Source organism: Cololabis saira, chromosome 20, assembly GCF_033807715.1.
Source record: "Cololabis saira isolate AMF1-May2022 chromosome 20, fColSai1.1, whole genome shotgun sequence".
Lineage (NCBI taxonomy): Eukaryota > Metazoa > Chordata > Actinopteri > Beloniformes > Belonidae > Cololabis > Cololabis saira.
The window spans coordinates 7,814,249-7,835,838 of NC_084606.1; the positions used below are offsets into that span (position 1 = coordinate 7,814,249).

The 21,590-nt window shown below is 44.5% G+C and overlaps 26 non-coding genes across 26 annotated transcripts; 21 read left to right on the forward strand and 5 right to left on the reverse strand.

Moving 5' to 3' along the window:
• The first annotated feature begins 444 nt into the window (after positions 1-444).
• Positions 445-516, forward strand: trnaw-cca (transfer RNA tryptophan (anticodon CCA)). Its single transcript has one exon. It is a non-coding gene; the product is annotated as a tRNA-Trp (tRNA).
• Positions 517-698: 182 nt separating this feature from the next.
• Positions 699-780, forward strand: trnal-caa (transfer RNA leucine (anticodon CAA)). Its single transcript has one exon. It is a non-coding gene; the product is annotated as a tRNA-Leu (tRNA).
• A 1,222-nt stretch (positions 781-2,002) lies between these two features.
• trnak-cuu (transfer RNA lysine (anticodon CUU)) lies at positions 2,003-2,075 on the forward strand. The gene has a single exon. It is a non-coding gene; the product is annotated as a tRNA-Lys (tRNA).
• A 705-nt stretch (positions 2,076-2,780) lies between these two features.
• On the reverse strand, positions 2,781-2,852 carry trnah-gug (transfer RNA histidin (anticodon GUG)). The gene has a single exon. It is a non-coding gene; the product is annotated as a tRNA-His (tRNA).
• Positions 2,853-3,226: 374 nt separating this feature from the next.
• trnar-acg (transfer RNA arginine (anticodon ACG)) lies at positions 3,227-3,299 on the reverse strand. The gene has a single exon. It is a non-coding gene; the product is annotated as a tRNA-Arg (tRNA).
• A 143-nt stretch (positions 3,300-3,442) lies between these two features.
• On the reverse strand, positions 3,443-3,531 carry trnay-gua (transfer RNA tyrosine (anticodon GUA)). The gene is given in 2 exon segments: positions 3,443-3,478; positions 3,495-3,531. It is a non-coding gene; the product is annotated as a tRNA-Tyr (tRNA).
• A 798-nt stretch (positions 3,532-4,329) lies between these two features.
• On the forward strand, positions 4,330-4,411 carry trnas-uga (transfer RNA serine (anticodon UGA)). Its single transcript has one exon. It is a non-coding gene; the product is annotated as a tRNA-Ser (tRNA).
• Positions 4,412-4,679: 268 nt separating this feature from the next.
• On the forward strand, positions 4,680-4,751 carry trnae-uuc (transfer RNA glutamic acid (anticodon UUC)). The gene has a single exon. It is a non-coding gene; the product is annotated as a tRNA-Glu (tRNA).
• A 1,071-nt stretch (positions 4,752-5,822) lies between these two features.
• Positions 5,823-5,894, forward strand: trnaw-cca (transfer RNA tryptophan (anticodon CCA)). Its single transcript has one exon. It is a non-coding gene; the product is annotated as a tRNA-Trp (tRNA).
• Positions 5,895-6,095: 201 nt separating this feature from the next.
• Positions 6,096-6,177, forward strand: trnas-cga (transfer RNA serine (anticodon CGA)). Its single transcript has one exon. It is a non-coding gene; the product is annotated as a tRNA-Ser (tRNA).
• A 1,222-nt stretch (positions 6,178-7,399) lies between these two features.
• trnak-cuu (transfer RNA lysine (anticodon CUU)) lies at positions 7,400-7,472 on the forward strand. The gene has a single exon. It is a non-coding gene; the product is annotated as a tRNA-Lys (tRNA).
• Positions 7,473-8,413: 941 nt separating this feature from the next.
• trnar-acg (transfer RNA arginine (anticodon ACG)) lies at positions 8,414-8,486 on the reverse strand. Its single transcript has one exon. It is a non-coding gene; the product is annotated as a tRNA-Arg (tRNA).
• Positions 8,487-8,640: 154 nt separating this feature from the next.
• On the forward strand, positions 8,641-8,722 carry trnas-cga (transfer RNA serine (anticodon CGA)). The gene has a single exon. It is a non-coding gene; the product is annotated as a tRNA-Ser (tRNA).
• A 268-nt stretch (positions 8,723-8,990) lies between these two features.
• On the forward strand, positions 8,991-9,062 carry trnae-uuc (transfer RNA glutamic acid (anticodon UUC)). The gene has a single exon. It is a non-coding gene; the product is annotated as a tRNA-Glu (tRNA).
• A 1,071-nt stretch (positions 9,063-10,133) lies between these two features.
• Positions 10,134-10,205, forward strand: trnaw-cca (transfer RNA tryptophan (anticodon CCA)). The gene has a single exon. It is a non-coding gene; the product is annotated as a tRNA-Trp (tRNA).
• A 201-nt stretch (positions 10,206-10,406) lies between these two features.
• Positions 10,407-10,488, forward strand: trnas-cga (transfer RNA serine (anticodon CGA)). Its single transcript has one exon. It is a non-coding gene; the product is annotated as a tRNA-Ser (tRNA).
• A 1,222-nt stretch (positions 10,489-11,710) lies between these two features.
• trnak-cuu (transfer RNA lysine (anticodon CUU)) lies at positions 11,711-11,783 on the forward strand. Its single transcript has one exon. It is a non-coding gene; the product is annotated as a tRNA-Lys (tRNA).
• Positions 11,784-12,951: 1,168 nt separating this feature from the next.
• trnas-cga (transfer RNA serine (anticodon CGA)) lies at positions 12,952-13,033 on the forward strand. Its single transcript has one exon. It is a non-coding gene; the product is annotated as a tRNA-Ser (tRNA).
• A 1,409-nt stretch (positions 13,034-14,442) lies between these two features.
• On the forward strand, positions 14,443-14,514 carry trnaw-cca (transfer RNA tryptophan (anticodon CCA)). The gene has a single exon. It is a non-coding gene; the product is annotated as a tRNA-Trp (tRNA).
• A 201-nt stretch (positions 14,515-14,715) lies between these two features.
• trnas-cga (transfer RNA serine (anticodon CGA)) lies at positions 14,716-14,797 on the forward strand. Its single transcript has one exon. It is a non-coding gene; the product is annotated as a tRNA-Ser (tRNA).
• Positions 14,798-16,019: 1,222 nt separating this feature from the next.
• Positions 16,020-16,092, forward strand: trnak-cuu (transfer RNA lysine (anticodon CUU)). Its single transcript has one exon. It is a non-coding gene; the product is annotated as a tRNA-Lys (tRNA).
• Positions 16,093-17,033: 941 nt separating this feature from the next.
• Positions 17,034-17,106, reverse strand: trnar-acg (transfer RNA arginine (anticodon ACG)). The gene has a single exon. It is a non-coding gene; the product is annotated as a tRNA-Arg (tRNA).
• A 154-nt stretch (positions 17,107-17,260) lies between these two features.
• Positions 17,261-17,342, forward strand: trnas-cga (transfer RNA serine (anticodon CGA)). The gene has a single exon. It is a non-coding gene; the product is annotated as a tRNA-Ser (tRNA).
• Positions 17,343-17,610: 268 nt separating this feature from the next.
• Positions 17,611-17,682, forward strand: trnae-uuc (transfer RNA glutamic acid (anticodon UUC)). The gene has a single exon. It is a non-coding gene; the product is annotated as a tRNA-Glu (tRNA).
• A 1,058-nt stretch (positions 17,683-18,740) lies between these two features.
• trnaw-cca (transfer RNA tryptophan (anticodon CCA)) lies at positions 18,741-18,812 on the forward strand. Its single transcript has one exon. It is a non-coding gene; the product is annotated as a tRNA-Trp (tRNA).
• A 201-nt stretch (positions 18,813-19,013) lies between these two features.
• trnas-cga (transfer RNA serine (anticodon CGA)) lies at positions 19,014-19,095 on the forward strand. The gene has a single exon. It is a non-coding gene; the product is annotated as a tRNA-Ser (tRNA).
• Positions 19,096-21,590: the final 2,495 nt, after the last annotated feature.

The following is a 21,590-nucleotide window of genomic DNA, read 5'->3' on the forward strand; positions in this document are numbered from 1 at the left end:
TGGGCAGCAGCTCAGAATGTGCTCCATGGTGCCCCTCCTCTGGCACAACTTGCACTCAGGCGTATCTGCCAGGCCCCAGGTGTGCAGGTTGGCCGGGCTTGGGAGGACGTCGTACACTGATTGAATGAGGAACTTTGTGCGCAGAGGTTCAGCTCTCCAGAGTTCTTCCCAGGTGAGTTTGCGAGGTTCTGCATGCTCCCACCTTGTCCACGCCCCTTGTTATTAAAAATAAATAAATGAACAAAGCTCCAAGTGTAGAACATCTCATATATTTTACATCTATTTTTCTCTGCATCATAGTAACCCACTGAACCCCTTGATGGACTGTCTCAGGGACTTTAAAACATGGATGAAGCTTCATGAAAACAAGACGGAAGTTATTTGGTTTGGAAGTGGTGCCCGCTATGATCAGATTGGTGTACAACCTCAGAGAATATTAGAAAAGGCTCTGTGGCGCAATGGTAGCGCGTCTGACTCCAGATCAGAAGGTTATGTGTTCAACTCACATCAGGGTCATAATGAACTTTCAATTTTGTTTACCAACCATACAAACTTTATCTGCAACAGAAAACTTTGATATGTATCGGGAATTATTAAAGTCTGCACAATCACCTGCCTTGAAGAAAGGAGGAACAATCTTTAAATAAAAGGGATTGCATTTGTTTATCTGATTCTGCAAATTCACACATTTTGGAGTGGTTGTTGTGGCCGAGTGGTTAAGGCGATGGACTCAAAATCTGTTGGGGATTACCCGTGCAGGTTGAAATCCTGCCAACAACGATTCATGTATGAATGTTAATCTTAATCCTAATCTCAGGGGTGTGGGTTCGAGCCCCACATTGGGTGCTGAAGTCACATTTATGAAATTTGTTTAAAGTGTAGAGTCCAGGTTGAAGGTGAGCAGAAAGCAATCACCTCCACTGCTGTTGTGGTCACTGAGATGGATTTTACTGGCTGAGAATGGTGACATCATCAATGACATCACATGTCTGATGACATTCCAGGGTTAGATGAAAGAATTGGTAATTATGACAATGTATCTGATGCATGTAATTAATTTGCCGATGACGATGATAACATGTGCACGTTACCAAATGTAGCAACAGCGGCCCTCTGCTGTTTATATTGAAACGCAAACATTTTGCTTAACATTCTGCAGTGTCCATGGAAACCATCCCAATCTCACACACAGTGCAGTAACATCAGAAATGTTTCTGCTCTATACTCCAAGACTGACCTACTTAGGTCATCATGTTTTCATGTTCCCTTGGCAGAATTATTTCCCTATTTCTGTTAATAATGTGAATTAAAAAAATCCTAACTTTAAGGAGTGCTATGTATACCCTCCATAAGTCTTTGTGACATCCTCAGTGACATCACATGTCTTTGATGACATTCCAAGGCTAAATGACAGAGTTGCTATTCACAACTATGTATCTGATGCAACACTTAGCACATCTACTAGCAGCTTCCTGTTTTTATCGTCAAAATAAACAACAGAAAAATCTTCATGTTGTCATTTTAGGACTAAATTATCATTTAGTTTCTATTCCCCCTTAATCCTATACAAAACCATCTAGACAGGTATGTAGAGACATAGATAGTGGGACATTTTGCACTAGCTAGCTATAGGCTATCTTGAGGAGCATAGCAACCTGATAACCGCCAGGTCTGCACAGATTTTGACGTAGTCCAGCTGAACTTGAAATGCGCTCCCGTTGTCTCATAATGCCAAGTGGACGAGAGTAGGTGACATCATCACTAGGTAGTTGGCTTCCAACTGCACCAACTCCTAAAAAATGGACACCTCCGAAATAGCCAATTTGTGAGCATCTACAATTGCGAAAAACTAGAAAATCACTAGTTTAGTCACATGTTGTCCTTCAACTGTCTGGGTGGTGTCCAGAGGAGTCCAGACGGAAAACTGGTTTCTCTGAAACACTGATAAAACCTCACATTACAGACACTTTTCGATTATTGTTCTTTTTTACTAGCATCTGAAGCCCGGCTAGCTCAGTCGGTAGAGCATGAGACTCTTAATCTCAGGGTCGTGGGTTCGAGCCCCACGTTGGGCGCTGCAGTCACATGTATGAAGTTTGTTTGAAGTGTAGAGTCCAGGTTGAAGGTGAGCAGAAAGGAATCACCTCCACTGCTGTCATGGATTTTACTGGCTGAGACTGGTGACATCATCAATGACATCACATGTCTGATGACATTCCAGGGTTAGGTGAAATAATTCCATTGATTTGCCGTTGACGACGATAACATGTAAGAATTTGTAACTATGACTACGTATCTGATGCATGTAATTGATTTGCAGATGACGAGGATAACATGTGCACGTTACCAAATGGCCAAAGCCGAGTACAGTGATGATATAGAGTCCCGCACTGGGCACATGGAAACTAACAGCAGTCCTTCGAGCCGGAGTTGAACTAGCGACATTTTGCTGGTTCTACAGTACTCCGCTCTACCAACTGAACTATCGAAGGAGGATGCATGTTGACAGCTCCATGACTCGTGTATTCTTCTACCAAGGCCTTAAACTGGGAAAAGGAAACATTTTAAATTAATTATTGTCTCCCTTGCCGGGTCCTTACCACTGGCAGAGTCCATTGTCCTTGGCTAAGTGCCTGGGCCGTAGCACCCCCTTTCCCCACCCCAATCAATTGAAGTGTTAATGGTGTGAAAATCTGATCCCTAGTGGATTTTGTTGTGGCCGTGGCACCTTTTTCTTTCTTTTTCCAAAAGTTTGAGAAGCTCTCTGGCTGCCACAGGGGTGCTGTGACCCGGATTCGAACCGGGGTTGCTGCGGCCACAACGCAGAGTACTCACCACTATACGATCACAGCTTGAACGGATACATGTACCCAGCTTTAGATATGTGCTCGGTTTCTGCAGTTATGTCAGTTTACACGGTGTGAGGTTGGAAGAAGTGTGTGTGGAGGTGTGGCGCCCCTGTCGTCAGGTAAGGGCATTTGCCTCTAATGAGATTAAATAGATTGAATAAAAGAGGTCCCATGAAAGACAAAAATAATGCGTGAGCCGGGGGCAGATTTGGAAACATTATGGAAGACGGCCTATCCTGCGGCACCTTTGAAGTGTACGTTTCCGGGCATACAAAGAGACAAATGAAAAAAGCAAGTAAATAAATAAATGACAGAGAAGAAGAAACGTGTACACTACCAAGGTTGTGACTGGGATAATATTAAAGATTAGGATTTTTTGAGCTAGCCAGGAGTTGAACCTAGAATCTTCTGATCCGTACTCAGACGCGTTATCCATTGCGCCACTAGCCCTCTTTTATGGTAACATGTGGAAACATGTGGAAACACACGTATTGCAACGACTCAGATGTCACATCCACAGTAGATGGCAGAGCCATAGCTGGGTACAGCAGTGAAATAGAATCCCGCTCTGGGCAGATGAAAAATAAAGCCAGTCCTTCGAGCCGGAGTTGAACCAGCGACCTAAGGATACCTGTTTTACTGGTTCTACAGTCCTCCGCTCTACCAACTGAGCTATCGAAGGAGGATGCATGTTGACAGCTCCATGACTCGTGTATTCTTCTACCAAGGCCTTAAACTGGGAAAAGGAAACATTTTAAATTAATTTTTGTCTCCCTTGCCGGGTCCTTACCACTGGCAGAGTCCATTGTCCTTGGCTAAGTGCCTGGGCCGTAGCACCCCCTTTCCCCACCCCAATCAATTGAAGTGTGAATGGTGTGAAAATCTGATCCAAACACCCTAGTGGATTGTGTTGTGGCCGTGGCACCTTTTCTTTCTTTTTCCAAAAGTTTGAGAAGCTGTGAGGTTGGAAGAAGTGTGTGTGGAGGTGTGGCGCCCCTGTCGTCAGGTAAGGGCATTTGCCTCTAATGAGATTAAATAGATTGAATAAAAGAGGTCCCATGAAAGACAAAAATAATGCGTGAGCCGGGGGCAGCTTTGGAAACATTATGGAAGACGGCCTATCCTGCGGCACCTTTGAAGTGTACGTTTCCGGGCATACACAGAGACAAATGAAAAAAGCAAGTAAATAAATAAATGACAGAGAAGAAGAAACGTGTACACTACCAAGGTTGTGACTGGGATAATAATAAAGATTAGGATTTTTTGAGCTAGCCAGGAGTTGAACCTAGAATCTTCTGATCCGTACTCAGACACGTTATCCATTGCGCCACTAGCCCTCTTTTATGGTGACATGTGGAAACATGTGGAAAGACACGTGTTGCAACGACTCAGATTATGCAAGTCTGCACAATCACCTGCCTTGAAGAAAGCAGGATCAATCTGATTTATCTGATTCTGCAGATTCACACCTTTTAGAGTGGTTGTTGTGGCCGAGTGGTAAAGGCGATGGACTTGAAATCCATTGGGGTTTACCCGCGCAGATTCAAATCCTGCCAACAACGCTTAATGGGGAACAAAAGGCTTGTTAAATGTACGATGTCTTAACCTCAGACAAGACTGTGATTTATAACTCATCCATCAGGGGCCTCATTTACAAAATGTCTGTACGCGCACGGTCTGATGTTCAGAAAGTGACTTGAATGTAGAAAGTTGTGTTGCTTCATGCACCGATCAATTCTGGCGTATGCACATTTGTAAAGTTTTTTCTGTTGGCGACACTCACTGGCGATGCAGTGAAATTGCAGTGAAGTTGTCATGATGTCACATGTGTCCCTGATGGTCTAATGGCTAGGATTTGGTGCTTTCACCACCACGGTCCGGGTTCAATTCCCGGTCAGGGAAGAAATGTCTATTTCTCCCCGGCTTGTGTCCAAGTAGTGCACCACAGATCCCCCCTACGGATCCACAGCACCGCGAGGCCTGTTCTGTGGCCTCGAGGATTTTCTTGGTGGCTCTCCTCAACTGCAGTCCTGTAACTCCAAGGAGTTTGAGCACTCTCTGGAGTGAATGTCCTGGGAAACCTCTGTGCTCAATTTCAACTGGCTCGCAGCGGGCTCTCCAGCCATTGCTCCGGCACTCTGTGGTGAGCTCAGAGTATTTGGCCCTCTTGCGCTCATTGGCCTCACCAATCCGGCCCTCCAAGGGGACAGTCAGTTCCAGCAGGACCACTTGCTTGGTGGACTCCAAGGTTAATACCATATCTGGGGGGAGTGAAGTGGCAGCTATGCTAGCTGGGAACTTGAGTTTCCTTCCCAGGTCAACTTGGAGCTGCCAGTCACGAGCGGTAGCGAGGAGTCCTCCTGCGGAGTTTGGCTGGTGTTTGGCATTCTGCCCAGCTCTAACAAACGTGATTGACTGCTTCGGGGCGACCTGGGTCTTGCTGTTCTGTATCGCTGTGCAGATGGAATCCGCCAAGGATTTTAGAACTTGGTCGTGGCGCCAGCGATACCGCCCCTCTCCTAACGCCTTTGGGCAGCAGCTCAGAATGTGCTCCATGGTGCCCCTCCTCTGGCACAACTTGCACTCAGGCGTATCTGCCAGGCCCCAGGTGTGCAGGTTGGCCGGGCTTGGGAGGACGTCGTACACTGATTGAATGAGGAACTTTGTGCGCAGAGGTTCAGCTCTCCATAGTTCTTCCCAGGTGAGTTTGCGAGGTTCTGCATGCTCCCACCTTGTCCACGCCCCTTGTTATTAAAAATAAATAAATGAACAAAGCTCCAAGTGTAGAACATCTCATATATTTTACATCTATTTTTCTCTGCATCATAGTAACCCACTGAACCCCTTGATGGACTGTCTCAGGGACTTTAAAACATGGATGAAGCTTCATGAAAACAAGACGGAAGTTATTTGGTTTGGAAGTGGTGCCCGCTATGATCAGATTGGTGTACAACCTCAGAGAATATTAGAAAAGGCTCTGTGGCGCAATGGTAGCGCGTCTGACTCCAGATCAGAAGGTTATGTGTTCAACTCACATCAGGGTCATAATGAACTTTCAATTTTGTTTTATCCATCCTTACAAGTTTACCAACCATACAAACTTTATCTGCAACAGAAAACTTTGATATGTATCGGGAATTATTAAAGTCTGCACAATCACCTGCCTTGAAGAAAGGAGGAACAATCTTTAAATAAAAGGGATTGCATTTGTTTATCTGATTCTGCAAATTCACACATTTTGGAGTGGTTGTTGTGGCCGAGTGGTTAAGGCGATGGACTCGAAATCTGTTGGGGATTACCCGTGCAGGTTGAAATCCTGCCAACAACGATTCATGTATGAATGTTAATCTTAATCCTAATCTCAGGGGTGTGGGTTCGAGCCCCACATTGGGTGCTGAAGTCACATTTATGAAATTTGTTTAAAGTGTAGAGTCCAGGTTGAAGGTGAGCAGAAAGCAATCACCTCCACTGCTGTTGTGGTCACTGAGATGGATTTTACTGGCTGAGAATGGTGACATCATCAATGACATCACATGTCTGATGACATTCCAGGGTTAGATGAAAGAATTGGTAATTATGACAATGTATCTGATGCATGTAATTAATTTGCCGATGACGATGATAACATGTGCACGTTACCAAATGTAGCAACAGCGGCCCTCTGCTGTTTATATTGAAACGCAAACATTTTGCTTAACATTCTGCAGTGTCCATGGAAACCATCCCAATCTCACACACAGTGCAGTAACATCAGAAATGTTTCTGCTCTATACTCCAAGACTGACCTACTTAGGTCATCATGTTTTCATGTTCCCTTGGCAGAATTATTTCCCTATTTCTGTTAATAATGTGAATTAAAAAAATCCTAACTTTAAGGAGTGCTATGTATACCCTCCATAAGTCTTTGTGACATCCTCAGTGACATCACATGTCTTTGATGACATTCCAAGGCTAAATGACAGAGTTGCTATTCACAACTATGTATCTGATGCAACACTTAGCACATCTACTAGCAGCTTCCTGTTTTTATCGTCAAAATAAACAACAGAAACACCTTCATGTTGTCATTTTAGGACTAAATTATCATTTAGTTTCTATTCCCCCTTAATCTTATACAAAACCATCTAGACAGGTATGTAGAGACATAGATAGTGGGACATTTTGCACTAGCTAGCTATAGGCTATCTTGAGGAGCATAGCAACCTGATAACCGCCAGGTCTACACAGATTTTGACGTAGTCCAGCTGAACTTGAAATGCGCTCCCGTTGTCTCATAATGCCAAGTGGACGAGAGTAGGTGACATCATCACCAGGTAGTTGGCTTCCAACTGCACCAACTCCTAAAAAATGGACACCTCCGAAATAGCCAATTTGTGAGCATCTACAATTGCGAAAAACTAGAAAATCACTAGTTTAGTCACATGTTGTCCTTCAACTGTCTGGGTGGTGTCCAGAGGAGTCCAGACGGAAAACTGGTTTCTCTGAAACACTGATAAAACCTCACATTACAGACACTTTTCGATTATTGTTCTTATTTACTAGCATCTGAAGCCCGGCTAGCTCAGTCGGTAGAGCATGAGACTCTTAATCTCAGGGTCGTGGGTTCGAGCCCCACGTTGGGCGCTGCAGTCACATGTATGAAGTTTGTTTGAAGTGTAGAGTCCAGGTTGAAGGTGAGCAGAAAGGAATCACCTCCACTGCTGTCATGGATTTTACTGGCTGAGACTGGTGACATCATCAATGACATCACATGTCTGATGACATTCCAGGGTTAGGTGAAATAATTTCATTGATTTGCCGTTGACGACGATAACATGTAAGAATTAGCCATTTTACCAAATGGCCAAAGCCGAGTACAGTGATGAAATAGAGTCCCGCACTTGGCAGATGGAAACTAACAGCAGTCCTTCGAGCCGGAGTTGAACTAGCGACATTTTGCTGGTTCTACAGTACTCCGCTCTACCAACTGAACTATCGAAGGAGGGTGCATGTTGACAGCTCCATGACTTGTGTATTCTTCTACCAAGGCCTGAAACTAGGAAAAGGAAACATTTTAAATTAATTATTGTCTCCCTTGCCGGGTCCTTACCACTGGCAGAGTCCATTGTCCTTGGCTAAGTGCCTGGGCCGTAGCACCCCCTTTCCCCACCCCAATCAATTGAAGTGTGAATGGTGTGAAAATCTGATCCAAACACCCTAGTGGATTTTGTTGTGGCCGTGGCACCTTTTTCTTTCTTTTTCCAAAAGTTTGAGAAGCTGTGAGGTTGGAAGAAGTGTGTGTGGAGGTGTGGCGCCCCTGTCGTCAGGTAAGGGCATTTGCCTCTAATGAGATTAAATAGATTGAATAAAAGAGGTCCCATGAAAGACAAAAATAATGCGTGAGCCGGGGGCAGCTTTGGAAACATTATGGAAGACGGCCTATCCCGCGGCACCTTTGAAGTGTACGTTTCCGGGCATACACAGAGACAAATGAAAAAAGCAAGTAAATAAATAAATGACAGAGAAGAAGAAACGTGTACACTACCAAGGTTGTGACTGGGATAATATTAAAGATTAGGATTTTTTGAGCTAGCCAGGAGTTGAACCTAGAATCTTCTGATCCGTACTCAGACGCGTTATCCATTGCGCCACTAGCCCTCTTATATGGTAACATGTGGAAACACACGTGTTGCAACGACTCAGATTATGCGAGTCTGCACAATCACCTGCCTTGAAGAAAGCAGGATCAATCTTTAAATAAAAGGAATTGCATTTATTTATCTGATTCTGCAGATTCACACCTTTTAGAGTGGTTGTTGTGGCCGAGTGGTTAAGGCGATGGACTCGAAATCCATTGGGGATTCCCCGCGCAGGTTCAAATCCTGCCAACAACGCTTAATGGGGAACAAAAGGCTTGTTAAATGTACGATGTCTTAACCTCAGACAAGACTGTGATTTATAACTCATCCATCAGGGGCCTCATTTACAAAATGTCTGTACGCGCACGGTCTGATGTTCAGAAAGTGACTTGAATGTAGAAAGTTGTGGTGCTTCATGCACCGATCAATTCTGGCGTATGCACATTTGTAAAGTTTTTTCTGTTGGCGACACTCACTGGCGATGCAGTGAAATTGCAGTGAAGTTGTCATGATGTCACATGTGTCCCTGATGGTCTAATGGCTAGGATTTGGTGCTTTCACCACCACGGTCCGGGTTCAATTCCCGGTCAGGGAAGAAATGTCTATTTCTCCCCCAGCCGGGGGTGATCAATCCCCGGCTTGTGTCCAAGTAGTGCACTACGGATCCACAGCACCGCGAGGCCTTTTCTGTGGCCTCGAGGATTTTCTTGGTGGCTCTCCTCAACTGCAGTCCTGTAACTCCAAGGAGTTTGAGCACTCTCTGGAGTGAATGTCCTGGGAAACCTCTGCGCTCAATTTCAACTGGCTCGCAGCGGGCTCTCCAGCCATTGCTCCGGCACTCTGTGGTGAGCTCAGAGTATTTGGCCCTCTTGCGCTCATTGGCCTCACCAATCCGGCCCTCCAAGGGGACAGTCAGTTCCAGCAGGACCACTTGCTTGGTGGACTCCAAAGTTAATACCATATCTGGGGGGAGTGAAGTGGCAGCTATGCTAGCTGGGAACTTGAGTTTCCTTCCCAGGTCAACTTGGAGCTGCCAGTCACGAGCGGTAGCGAGGAGTCCTCCTGCGGAGTTTGGCTGGTGTTTTGCATTCTGCCCAGCTCTAACAAACGTGATTGACTGCTTCGGGGCGACCTGGGTCTTGCTGTTCTGTATCGCTGTGCAGATGGAATCCGCCAAGAATTTTAGAACTTGGTCGTGGCGCCAGCGATACCGCCCCTCTCCTAACGCCTTTGGGCAGCAGCTCAGAATGTGCTCCATGGTGCCCCTCCTCTGGCACAACTTGCACTCAGGCGTATCTGCCAGGCCCCAGGTGTGCAGGTTGGCCGGGCTTGGGAGGACACTGATTGAATGAGGAACTTTGTGCGCAGAGGTTCAGCTCTCCAGAGTTCTTCCCAGGTGAGTTTACGAGGTTCTGCATGCTCCCACCTTGTCCACGCCCCTTGTTATTAAAAATAAATAAATGAACAAAGCTCCAAGTGTAGAACATCTCATATATTTTACATCTATTTTTCTCTGCATCATAGTAACCCACTGAACCCCTTGATGGACTGTCTCAGGGACTTTAAAACATGGATGAAGCTTCATGAAAACAAGACGGAAGTTATTTAGTTTGGCAGTGGTGCCCGCTATGATCAGATTGGTGTACAATCAGAGAATGTTAGAAAAGGCTCTGTGGCGCAATGGTAGCGCGTCTGACTCCAGATCAGAAGGTTATGTGTTCAACTCACATCAGGGTCATAATGAACTTTCAATTTTGTTTTATCCATCCTTACAAGTTTACCAACCATACAAACTTTATCTGCAACAGAAAACTTTGATATGTATCGGGAATTATTAAAGTCTGCACAATCACCTGCCTTGAAGAAAGGAGGAACAATCTTTAAATAAAAGGGATTGCATTTGTTTATCTGATTCTGCAAATTCACACATTTTGGAGTGGTTGTTGTGGCCGAGTGGTTAAGGCGATGGACTCGAAATCCGTTGGGGATTACCCGTGCAGGTTGAAATCCTGCCAACAACGATTCATGTATGAATGTTAATCTTAATCCTAATCTCAGGGGTGTGGGTTCGAGCCCCACATTGGGTGCTGAAGTCACATTTATGAAATTTGTTTAAAGTGTAGAGTCCAGGTTGAAGGTGAGCAGAAAGCAATCACCTCCACTGCTGTTGTGGTCACTGAGATGGATTTTACTGGCTGAGAATGGTGACATCATCAATGACATCACATGTCTGATGACATTCCAGGGTTAGATGAAAGAATTGGTAATTATGACAATGTATCTGATGCATGTAATTAATTTGCCGATGACGATGATAACATGTGCACGTTACCAAATGTAGCAACAGCGGCCCTCTGCTGTTTATATTGAAACGCAAACATTTTGCTTAACATTCTGCAGTGTCCATGGAAACCATCCCAATCTCACACACAGTGCAGTAACATCAGAAATGTTTCTGCTCTATACTCCAAGACTGACCTACTTAGGTCATCATGTCATCATGTTCCCTTGGCAGAATTATTTCCCTATTTCTGTTAATAATGTGAATAAAAAAAATCCTAACTTTAAGGAGTGCTATGTATACCCTCCATAAGTCTTTGTGACATCCTCAGTGACATCACATGTCTTTGATGACATTCCAAGGCTAAATGACAGAGTTGCTATTCACAACTATGTATCTGATGCAACACTTAGCACATCTACTAGCAGCTTCCTGTTTTTATCGTCAAAATAAACAACAGAAACACCTTCATGTTGTCATTTTAGGACTAAATTATCATTTAGTTTCTATTCCCCCTTAATCTTATACAAAACCATCTAGACAGGTATGTAGAGACATAGATAGTGGGACATTTTGCACTAGCTAGCTATAGGCTATCTTGAGGAGCATAGCAACCTGATAACCGCCAGGTCTACACAGATTTTGACGTAGTCCAGCTGAACTTGAAATGCGCTCCCGTTGTCTCATAATGCCAAGTGGACGAGAGTAGGTGACATCATCACCAGGTAGTTGGCTTCCAACTGCACCAACTCCTAAAAAATGGACACCTCCGAAATAGCCAATTTGTGAGCATCTACAATTGCGAAAAACTAGAAAATCACTAGTTTAGTCACATGTTGTCCTTCAACTGTCTGGGTGGTGTCCAGAGGAGTCCAGACGGAAAACTGGTTTCTCTGAAACACTGATAAAACCTCACATTACAGACACTTTTCGATTATTGTTCTTATTTACTAGCATCTGAAGCCCGGCTAGCTCAGTCGGTAGAGCATGAGACTCTTAATCTCAGGGTCGTGGGTTCGAGCCCCACGTTGGGCGCTGCAGTCACATGTATGAAGTTTGTTTGAAGTGTAGAGTCCAGGTTGAAGGTGAGCAGAAAGGAATCACCTCCACTGCTGTCATGGATTTTACTGGCTGAGACTGGTGACATCATCAATGACATCACATGTCTGATGACATTCCAGGGTTAGGTGAAATAATTTCATTGATTTGCCGTTGACGACGATAACATGTAAGAATTAGCCATTTTACCAAATGGCCAAAGCCGAGTACAGTGATGAAATAGAGTCCCGCACTTGGCAGATGGAAACTAACAGCAGTCCTTCGAGCCGGAGTTGAACTAGCGACATTTTGCTGGTTCTACAGTACTCCGCTCTACCAACTGAACTATCGAAGGAGGGTGCATGTTGACAGCTCCATGACTTGTGTATTCTTCTACCAAGGCCTGAAACTAGGAAAAGGAAACATTTTAAATTAATTATTGTCTCCCTTGCCGGGTCCTTACCACTGGCAGAGTCCATTGTCCTTGGCTAAGTGCCTGGGCCGTAGCACCCCCTTTCCCCACCCCAATCAATTGAAGTGTGAATGGTGTGAAAATCTGATCCAAACACCCTAGTGGATTTTGTTGTGGCCGTGGCACCTTTTTCTTTCTTTTTCCAAAAGTTTGAGAAGCTGTGAGGTTGGAAGAAGTGTGTGTGGAGGTGTGGCGCCCCTGTCGTCAGGTAAGGGCATTTGCCTCTAATGAGATTAAATAGATTGAATAAAAGAGGTCCCATGAAAGACAAAAATAATGCGTGAGCCGGGGGCAGCTTTGGAAACATTATGGAAGACGGCCTATCCCGCGGCACCTTTGAAGTGTACGTTTCCGGGCATACACAGAGACAAATGAAAAAAGCAAGTAAATAAATAAATGACAGAGAAGAAGAAACGTGTACACTACCAAGGTTGTGACTGGGATAATATTAAAGATTAGGATTTTTTGAGCTAGCCAGGAGTTGAACCTAGAATCTTCTGATCCGTACTCAGACACGTTATCCATTGCGCCACTAGCCCTCTTATATGGTAACATGTGGAAACACACGTGTTGCAACGACTCAGATTATGCGAGTCTGCACAATCACCTGCCTTGAAGAAAGCAGGATCAATCTTTAAATAAAAGGAATTGCATTTATTTATCTGATTCTGCAGATTCACACCTTTTAGAGTGGTTGTTGTGGCCGAGTGGTTAAGGCGATGGACTCGAAATCCATTGGGGATTCCCCGCGCAGGTTCAAATCCTGCCAACAACGCTTAATGGGGAACAAAAGGCTTGTTAAATGTACGATGTCTTAACCTCAGACAAGACTGTGATTTATAACTCATCCATCAGGGGCCTCATTTACAAAATGTCTGTACGCGCACGGTCTGATGTTCAGAAAGTGACTTGAATGTAGAAAGTTGTGGTGCTTCATGCACCGATCAATTCTGGCGTATGCACATTTGTAAAGTTTTTTCTGTTGGCGACACTCACTGGCGATGCAGTGAAATTGCAGTGAAGTTGTCATGATGTCACATGTGTCCCTGATGGTCTAATGGCTAGGATTTGGTGCTTTCACCACCACCGGGTTCAATTCCCGGTCAGGGAAGAAATGTCTATTTCTCCCCCAGCCGGGGGTGATCAATCCCCGGCTTGTGTCCAAGTAGTGCACTACGGATCCACAGCACCGCGAGGCCTTTTCTGTGGCCTCGAGGATTTTCTTGGTGGCTCTCCTCAACTGCAGTCCTGTAACTCCAAGGAGTTTGAGCACTCTCTGGAGTGAATGTCCTGGGAAACCTCTGCGCTCAATTTCAACTGGCTCGCAGCGGGCTCTCCAGCCATTGCTCCGGCACTCTGTGGTGAGCTCAGAGTATTTGGCCCTCTTGCGCTCATTGGCCTCACCAATCCGGCCCTCCAAGGGGACAGTCAGTTCCAGCAGGACCACTTGCTTGGTGGACTCCAAAGTTAATACCATATCTGGGGGGAGTGAAGTGGCAGCTATGCTAGCTGGGAACTTGAGTTTCCTTCCCAGGTCAACTTGGAGCTGCCAGTCACGAGCGGTAGCGAGGAGTCCTCCTGCGGAGTTTGGCTGGTGTTTTGCATTCTGCCCAGCTCTAACAAACGTGATTGACTGCTTCGGGGCGACCTGGGTCTTGCTGTTCTGTATCGCTGTGCAGATGGAATCCGCCAAGGATTTTAGAACTTGGTCGTGGCGCCAGCGATACCGCCCCTCTCCTAACGCCTTTGGGCAGCAGCTCAGAATGTGCTCCATGGTGCCCCTCCTCTGGCACAACTTGCACTCAGGCGTATCTGCCAGGCCCCAGGTGTGCAGGTTGGCCGGGCTTGGGAGGACACTGATTGAATGAGGAACTTTGTGCGCAGAGGTTCAGCTCTCCAGAGTTCTTCCCAGGTGAGTTTACGAGGTTCTGCATGCTCCCACCTTGTCCACGCCCCTTGTTATTAAAAATAAATAAATGAACAAAGCTCCAAGTGTAGAACATCTCATATATTTTACATCTATTTTTCTCTGCATCATAGTAACCCACTGAACCCCTTGATGGACTGTCTCAGGGACTTTAAAACATGGATGAAGCTTCATGAAAACAAGACGGAAGTTATTTGGTTTGGAAGTGGTGCCCGCTATGATCAGATTGGTGTACAACCTCAGAGAATGTTAGAAAAGGCTCTGTGGCGCAATGGTAGCGCGTCTGACTCCAGATCAGAAGGTTATGTGTTCAACTCACATCAGGGTCATAATGAACTTTCAATTTTGTTTTATCCATCCTTACAAGTTTACCAACCATACAAACTTTATCTGCAACAGAAAACTTTGATATGTATCGGGAATTATTAAAGTCTGCACAATCACCTGCCTTGAAGAAAGGAGGAACAATCTTTAAATAAAAGGGATTGCATTTGTTTATCTGATTCTGCAAATTCACACATTTTGGAGTGGTTGTTGTGGCCGAGTGGTTAAGGCGATGGACTCGAAATCCGTTGGGGATTACCCGTGCAGGTTGAAATCCTGCCAACAACGATTCATGTATGAATGTTAATCTTAATCCTAATCTCAGGGGTGTGGGTTCGAGCCCCACATTGGGTGCTGAAGTCACATTTATGAAATTTGTTTAAAGTGTAGAGTCCAGGTTGAAGGTGAGCAGAAAGCAATCACCTCCACTGCTGTTGTGGTCACTGAGATGGATTTTACTGGCTGAGAATGGTGACATCATCAATGACATCACATGTCTGATGACATTCCAGGGTTAGATGAAAGAATTGGTAATTATGACAATGTATCTGATGCATGTAATTAATTTGCCGATGACGATGATAACATGTGCACGTTACCAAATGTAGCAACAGCGGCCCTCTGCTGTTTATATTGAAACGCAAACATTTTGCTTAACATTCTGCAGTGTCCATGGAAACCATCCCAATCTCACACACAGTGCAGTAACATCAGAAATGTTTCTGCTCTATACTCCAAGACTGACCTACTTAGGTCATCATGTCATCATGTTCCCTTGGCAGAATTATTTCCCTATTTCTGTTAATAATGTGAATAAAAAAAATCCTAACTTTAAGGAGTGCTATGTATACCCTCCATAAGTCTTTGTGACATCCTCAGTGACATCACATGTCTTTGATGACATTCCAAGGCTAAATGACAGAGTTGCTATTCACAACTATGTATCTGATGCAACACTTAGCACATCTACTAGCAGCTTCCTGTTTTTATCGTCAAAATAAACAACAGAAACACCTTCATGTTGTCATTTTAGGACTAAATTATCATTTAGTTTCTATTCCCCCTTAATCTTATACAAAACCATCTAGACAGGTATGTAGAGACATAGATAGTGGGACATTTTGCACTAGCTAGCTATAGGCTATCTTGAGGAGCATAGCAACCTGATAACCGCCAGGTCTACACAGATTTTGACGTAGTCCATCTGAACTTGAAATGCGCTCCCGTTGTCTCATAATGCCAAGTGGACGAGAGTAGGTGACATCATCACCAGGTAGTTGGCTTCCAACTGCACCAACTCCTAAAAAATGGACACCTCCGAAATAGCCAATTTGTGAGCATCTACAATTGCGAAAAACTAGAAAATCACTAGTTTAGTCACATGTTGTCCTTCAACTGTCTGGGTGGTGTCCAGAGGAGTCCAGACGGAAAACTGGTTTCTCTGAAACACTGATAAAACCTCACATTACAGACACTTTTCGATTATTGTTCTTATTTACTAGCATCTGAAGCCCGGCTAGCTCAGTCGGTAGAGCATGAGACTCTTAATCTCAGGGTCGTGGGTTCGAGCCCCACGTTGGGCGCTGCAGTCACATGTATGAAGTTTGTTTGAAGTGTAGAGTCCAGGTTGAAGGTGAGCAGAAAGGAATCACCTCCACTGCTGTCATGGATTTTACTGGCTGAGACTGGTGACATCATCAATGACATCACATGTCTGATGACATTCCAGGGTTAGGTGAAATAATTTCATTGATTTGCCGTTGACGACGATAACATGTAAGAATTAGCCATTTTACCAAATGGCCAAAGCCGAGTACAGTGATGAAATAGAGTCCCGCACTTGGCAGATGGAAACTAACAGCAGTCCTTCGAGCCGGAGTTGAACTAGCGACATTTTGCTGGTTCTACAGTACTCCGCTCTACCAACTGAACTATCGAAGGAGGGTGCATGTTGACAGCTCCATGACTTGTGTATTCTTCTACCAAGGCCTGAAACTAGGAAAAGGAAACATTTTAAATTAATTATTGTCTCCCTTGCCGGGTCCTTACCACTGGCAGAGTCCATTGTCCTTGGCTAAGTGCCTGGGCCGTAGCACCCCCTTTCCCCACCCCAATCAATTGAAGTGTGAATGGTGTGAAAATCTGATCCAAACACCCTAGTGGATTTTGTTGTGGCCGTGGCACCTTTTTCTTTCTTTTTCCAAAAGTTTGAGAAGCTGTGAGGTTGGAAGAAGTGTGTGTGGAGGTGTGGCGCCCCTGTCGTCAGGTAAGGGCATTTGCCTCTAATGAGATTAAATAGATTGAATAAAAGAGGTCCCATGAAAGACAAAAATAATGCGTGAGCCGGGGGCAGCTTTGGAAACATTATGGAAGACGGCCTATCCCGCGGCACCTTTGAAGTGTACGTTTCCGGGCATACACAGAGACAAATGAAAAAAGCAAGTAAATAAATAAATGACAGAGAAGAAGAAACGTGTACACTACCAAGGTTGTGACTGGGATAATATTAAAGATTAGGATTTTTTGAGCTAGCCAGGAGTTGAACCTAGAATCTTCTGATCCGTACTCAGACGCGTTATCCATTGCGCCACTAGCCCTCTTATATGGTAACATGTGGAAACACACGTGTTGCAACGACTCAGATTATGCGAGTCTGCACAATCACCTGCCTTGAAGAAAGCAGGATCAATCTTTAAATAAAAGGAATTGCATTTATTTATCTGATTCTGCAGATTCACACCTTTTAGAGTGGTTGTTGTGGCCGAGTGGTTAAGGCGATGGACTCGAAATCCATTGGGGATTCCCCGCGCAGGTTCAAATCCTGCCAACAACGCTTAATGGGGAACAAAAGGCTTGTTAAATGTACGATGTCTTAACCTCAGACAAGACTGTGATTTATAACTCATCCATCAGGGGCCTCATTTACAAAATGTCTGTACGCGCACGGTCTGATGTTCAGAAAGTGACTTGAATGTAGAAAGTTGTGGTGCTTCATGCACCGATCAATTCTGGCGTATGCACATTTGTAAAGTTTTTTCTGTTGGCGACACTCACTGGCGATGCAGTGAAATTGCAGTGAAGTTGTCATGATGTCACATGTGTCCCTGATGGTCTAATGGCTAGGATTTGGTGCTTTCACCACCACGGTCCGGGTTCAATTCCCGGTCAGGGAAGAAATGTCTATTTCTCCCCCAGACTGGGGGTGATCAATCCCCGGCTTGTGTCCAAGTAGTGCACCGCGAGGCCTTTTCTGTGGCCTCGAGGATTTTCTTGGTGGCTCTCCTCAACTGCAGTCCTGTAACTCCAAGGAGTTTGAGCACTCTCTGGAGTGAATGTCCTGGGAAACCTCTGCGCTCAATTTCAACTGGCTCGCAGCGGGCTCTCCAGCCATTGCTCCGGCACTCTGTGGTGAGCTCAGAGTATTTGGCCCTCTTGCGCTCATTGGCCTCACCAATCCGGCCCTCCAAGGGGACAGTCAGTTCCAGCAGGACCACTTGCTTGGTGGACTCCAAAGTTAATACCATATCTGGGGGGAGTGAAGTGGCAGCTATGCTAGCTGGGAACTTGAGTTTCCTTCCCAGGTCAACTTGGAGCTGCCAGTCACGAGCGGTAGCGAGGAGTCCTCCTGCGGAGTTTGGCTGGTGTTTTGCATTCTGCCCAGCTCTAACAAACGTGATTGACTGCTTCGGGGCGACCTGGGTCTTGCTGTTCTGTATCGCTGTGCAGATGGAATCCGCCAAGGATTTTAGAACTTGGTCGTGGCGCCAGCGATATCGCCCCTCTCCTAACGCCTTTGGGCAGCAGCTCAGAATGTGCTCCATGGTGCCCCTCCTCTGGCACAACTTGCACTCAGGCGTATCTGCCAGGCCCCAGGTGTGCAGGTTGGCCGGGCTTGGGAGGACACTGATTGAATGAGGAACTTTGTGCGCAGAGGTTCAGCTCTCCAGAGTTCTTCCCAGGTGAGTTTACGAGGTTCTGCATGCTCCCACCTTGTCCACGCCCCTTGTTATTAAAAATAAATAAATGAACAAAGCTCCAAGTGTAGAACATCTCATATATTTTACATCTATTTTTCTCTGCATCATAGTAACCCACTGAACCCCTTGATGGACTGTCTCAGGGACTTTAAAACATGGATGAAGCTTCATGAAAACAAGACGGAAGTTATTTAGTTTGGCAGTGGTGCCCGCTATGATCAGATTGGTGTACAACCTCAGAGAATGTTAGAAAAGGCTCTGTGGCGCAATGGTAGCGCGTCTGACTCCAGATCAGAAGGTTATGTGTTCAACTCACATCAGGGTCATAATGAACTTTCAATTTTGTTTTATCCATCCTTACAAGTTTACCAACCATACAAACTTTATCTGCAACAGAAAACTTTGATATGTATCGGGAATTATTAAAGTCTGCACAATCCCCTGCCTTGAAGAAAGGAGGAACAATCTTTAAATAAAAGGGATTGCATTTGTTTATCTGATTCTGCAAATTCACACATTTTGGAGTGGTTGTTGTGGCCGAGTGGTTAAGGCGATGGACTCGAAATCCGTTGGGGATTACCCGTGCAGGTTGAAATCCTGCCAACAACGATTCATGTATGAATGTTAATCTTAATCCTAATCTCAGGGGTGTGGGTTCGAGCCCCACATTGGGTGCTGAAGTCACATTTATGAAATTTGTTTAAAGTGTAGAGTCCTGGGGCCTGTACTACGAAGCGGGATTTGGGGTTAGCGAGGTAACTTCAGGTTTAACCCTGGGTTTTCAGGACTACGACGGTGGTTCACTTCTTAGCGGGGCACATCGCCATGGTAACTTATGCTGAACCGCTAACCTGCTCCGGAGCAGGTTATGTTCCAGATACAGATCGCCGGGTGTAAAAGCACCGCCCACTGACCAATCAGCTCTCTTGGAAAATGACATGCCCTTTCGAAGAGAATCCAGTGGAGCTTGTTATATAATAGATCCATGAGCTTGGTGCGCGGATCGTGAGAGGATCCCTCCGAAGAGAACGCGTATTCAGGGACCACCAAAACCCCTTTGCTTTCCCTGATGAGTACCTGTATGAACGATCCAAAAAAAAAGGAAAAAAAGAAAAAAGAGGTGGAGGAGAAAATAAAAAATAAATCAATCAATGAATAAATAAAACAAATCATCACCCAAAATCCGATGTACAGTCAATCCAAAACTAATACCAATTAAATAAATAAATCAAGAAGAAATGAAAAAGAAGATGCATTTGTAAGGGGATAGCAAAAAAGGGATTTTCAATTTCGTCCCTCGAACATTCTGAGAAGTCACTTTAAAATACTAAATACCCCCCTCCTGAAAAAATAAAAAATTAAATAAAATAAATAAAAAAACCCAATTCTTTGGTACAGCATCAGCACAAGTTATCGGTCAACAACAATAGTTATAGAACCAATATATACAGACTGTCTCAGAAAATTAGAATATTGTGATTTTCTGTAATGCAAACACAAAAACAAAAAAAATGTCATACATTCTGGATTCATTACAAATCAACTGAAATATTGCAAGCCTTTTATTATTTTAATATTGCTGATCCTGGTTTACAGTTTAAGATTAAGATTCCCAGAATATTCAAATATATGTTTATATCCCTATGAATTTACGCATTTATACAGTCAGCGATCTTTTGCCAGCTGTCTTTCTTGCATTTTGCAGATGCAACTGTGTTGCTTTTTGCCTGTATTATATGCCTATACTCATCATATTTCCGTAAAATTATTGTTTGCTCTTCGCTACTGAAATAAGAGGCTCTGACAGCGGACTTCTCCATGCTTGCGATTGGTCATGCGCTGAAAACACTGCCCCTTTTATGTGCACGCGCTCATATCCAGATTGGAGAAACCTGGGTTGATATACCGAGTTGATAACCGCCGTCGTGTGACCGTTTAGCGTGATTGCAATTGTCCCGCTTAGTGAATCTGGATAAGGAAAAGATATCCTGGATATGTTGAACTTGCTTCGTAGTACAGGCCCCAGGTTGAAGGTGAGCAGAAAGCAATCACCTCCACTGCTGTTGTGGTCACTGAGATGGATTTTACTGGCTGAGAATGGTGACATCATCAATGACATCACATGTCTGATGACATTCCAGGGTTAGATGAAAGAATTGGTAATTATGACAATGTATCTGATGCATGTAATTAATTTGCCGATGACGATGATAACATGTGCACGTTACCAAATGTAGCAACAGCGGCCCTCTGCTGTTTATATTGAAACGCAAACATTTTGCTTAACATTCTGCAGTGTCCATGGAAACCATCCCAATCTCACACACAGTGCAGTAACATCAGAAATGTTTCTGCTCTATACTCCAAGACTGACCTACTTAGGTCATCATGTTTTCATGTTCCCTTGGCAGAATTATTTCCCTATTTCTGTTAATAATGTGAATAAAAAAAATCCTAACTTTAAGGAGTGCTATGTATACCCTCCATAAGTCTTTGTGACATCCTCAGTGACATCACATGTCTTTGATGACATTCCAAGGCTAAATGACAGAGTTGCTATTCACAACTATGTATCTGATGCAACACTTAGCACATCTACTAGCAGCTTCCTGTTTTTATCGTCAAAATAAACAACAGAAACACCTTCATGTTGTCATTTTAGGACTAAATTATCATTTAGTTTCTATTCCCCCTTAATCTTATACAAAACCATCTAGACAGGTATGTAGAGACATAGATAGTGGGACATTTTGCACTAGCTAGCTATAGGCTATCTTGAGGAGCATAGCAACCTGATAACCGCCAGGTCTGCACAGATTTTGACGTAGTCCAGCTGAACTTGAAATGCGCTCCCGTTGTCTCATAATGCCAAGTGGACGAGAGTAGGTGACATCATCACCAGGTAGTTGGCTTCCAACTGCACCAACTCCTAAAAAATGGACACCTCCGAAATAGCCAATTTGTGAGCATCTACAATTGCGAAAAACTAGAAAATCACTAGTTTAGTCACATGTTGTCCTTCAACTGTCTGGGTGGTGTCCAGAGGAGTCCAGACGGAAAACTGGTTTCTCTGAAACACTGATAAAACCTCACATTACAGACAC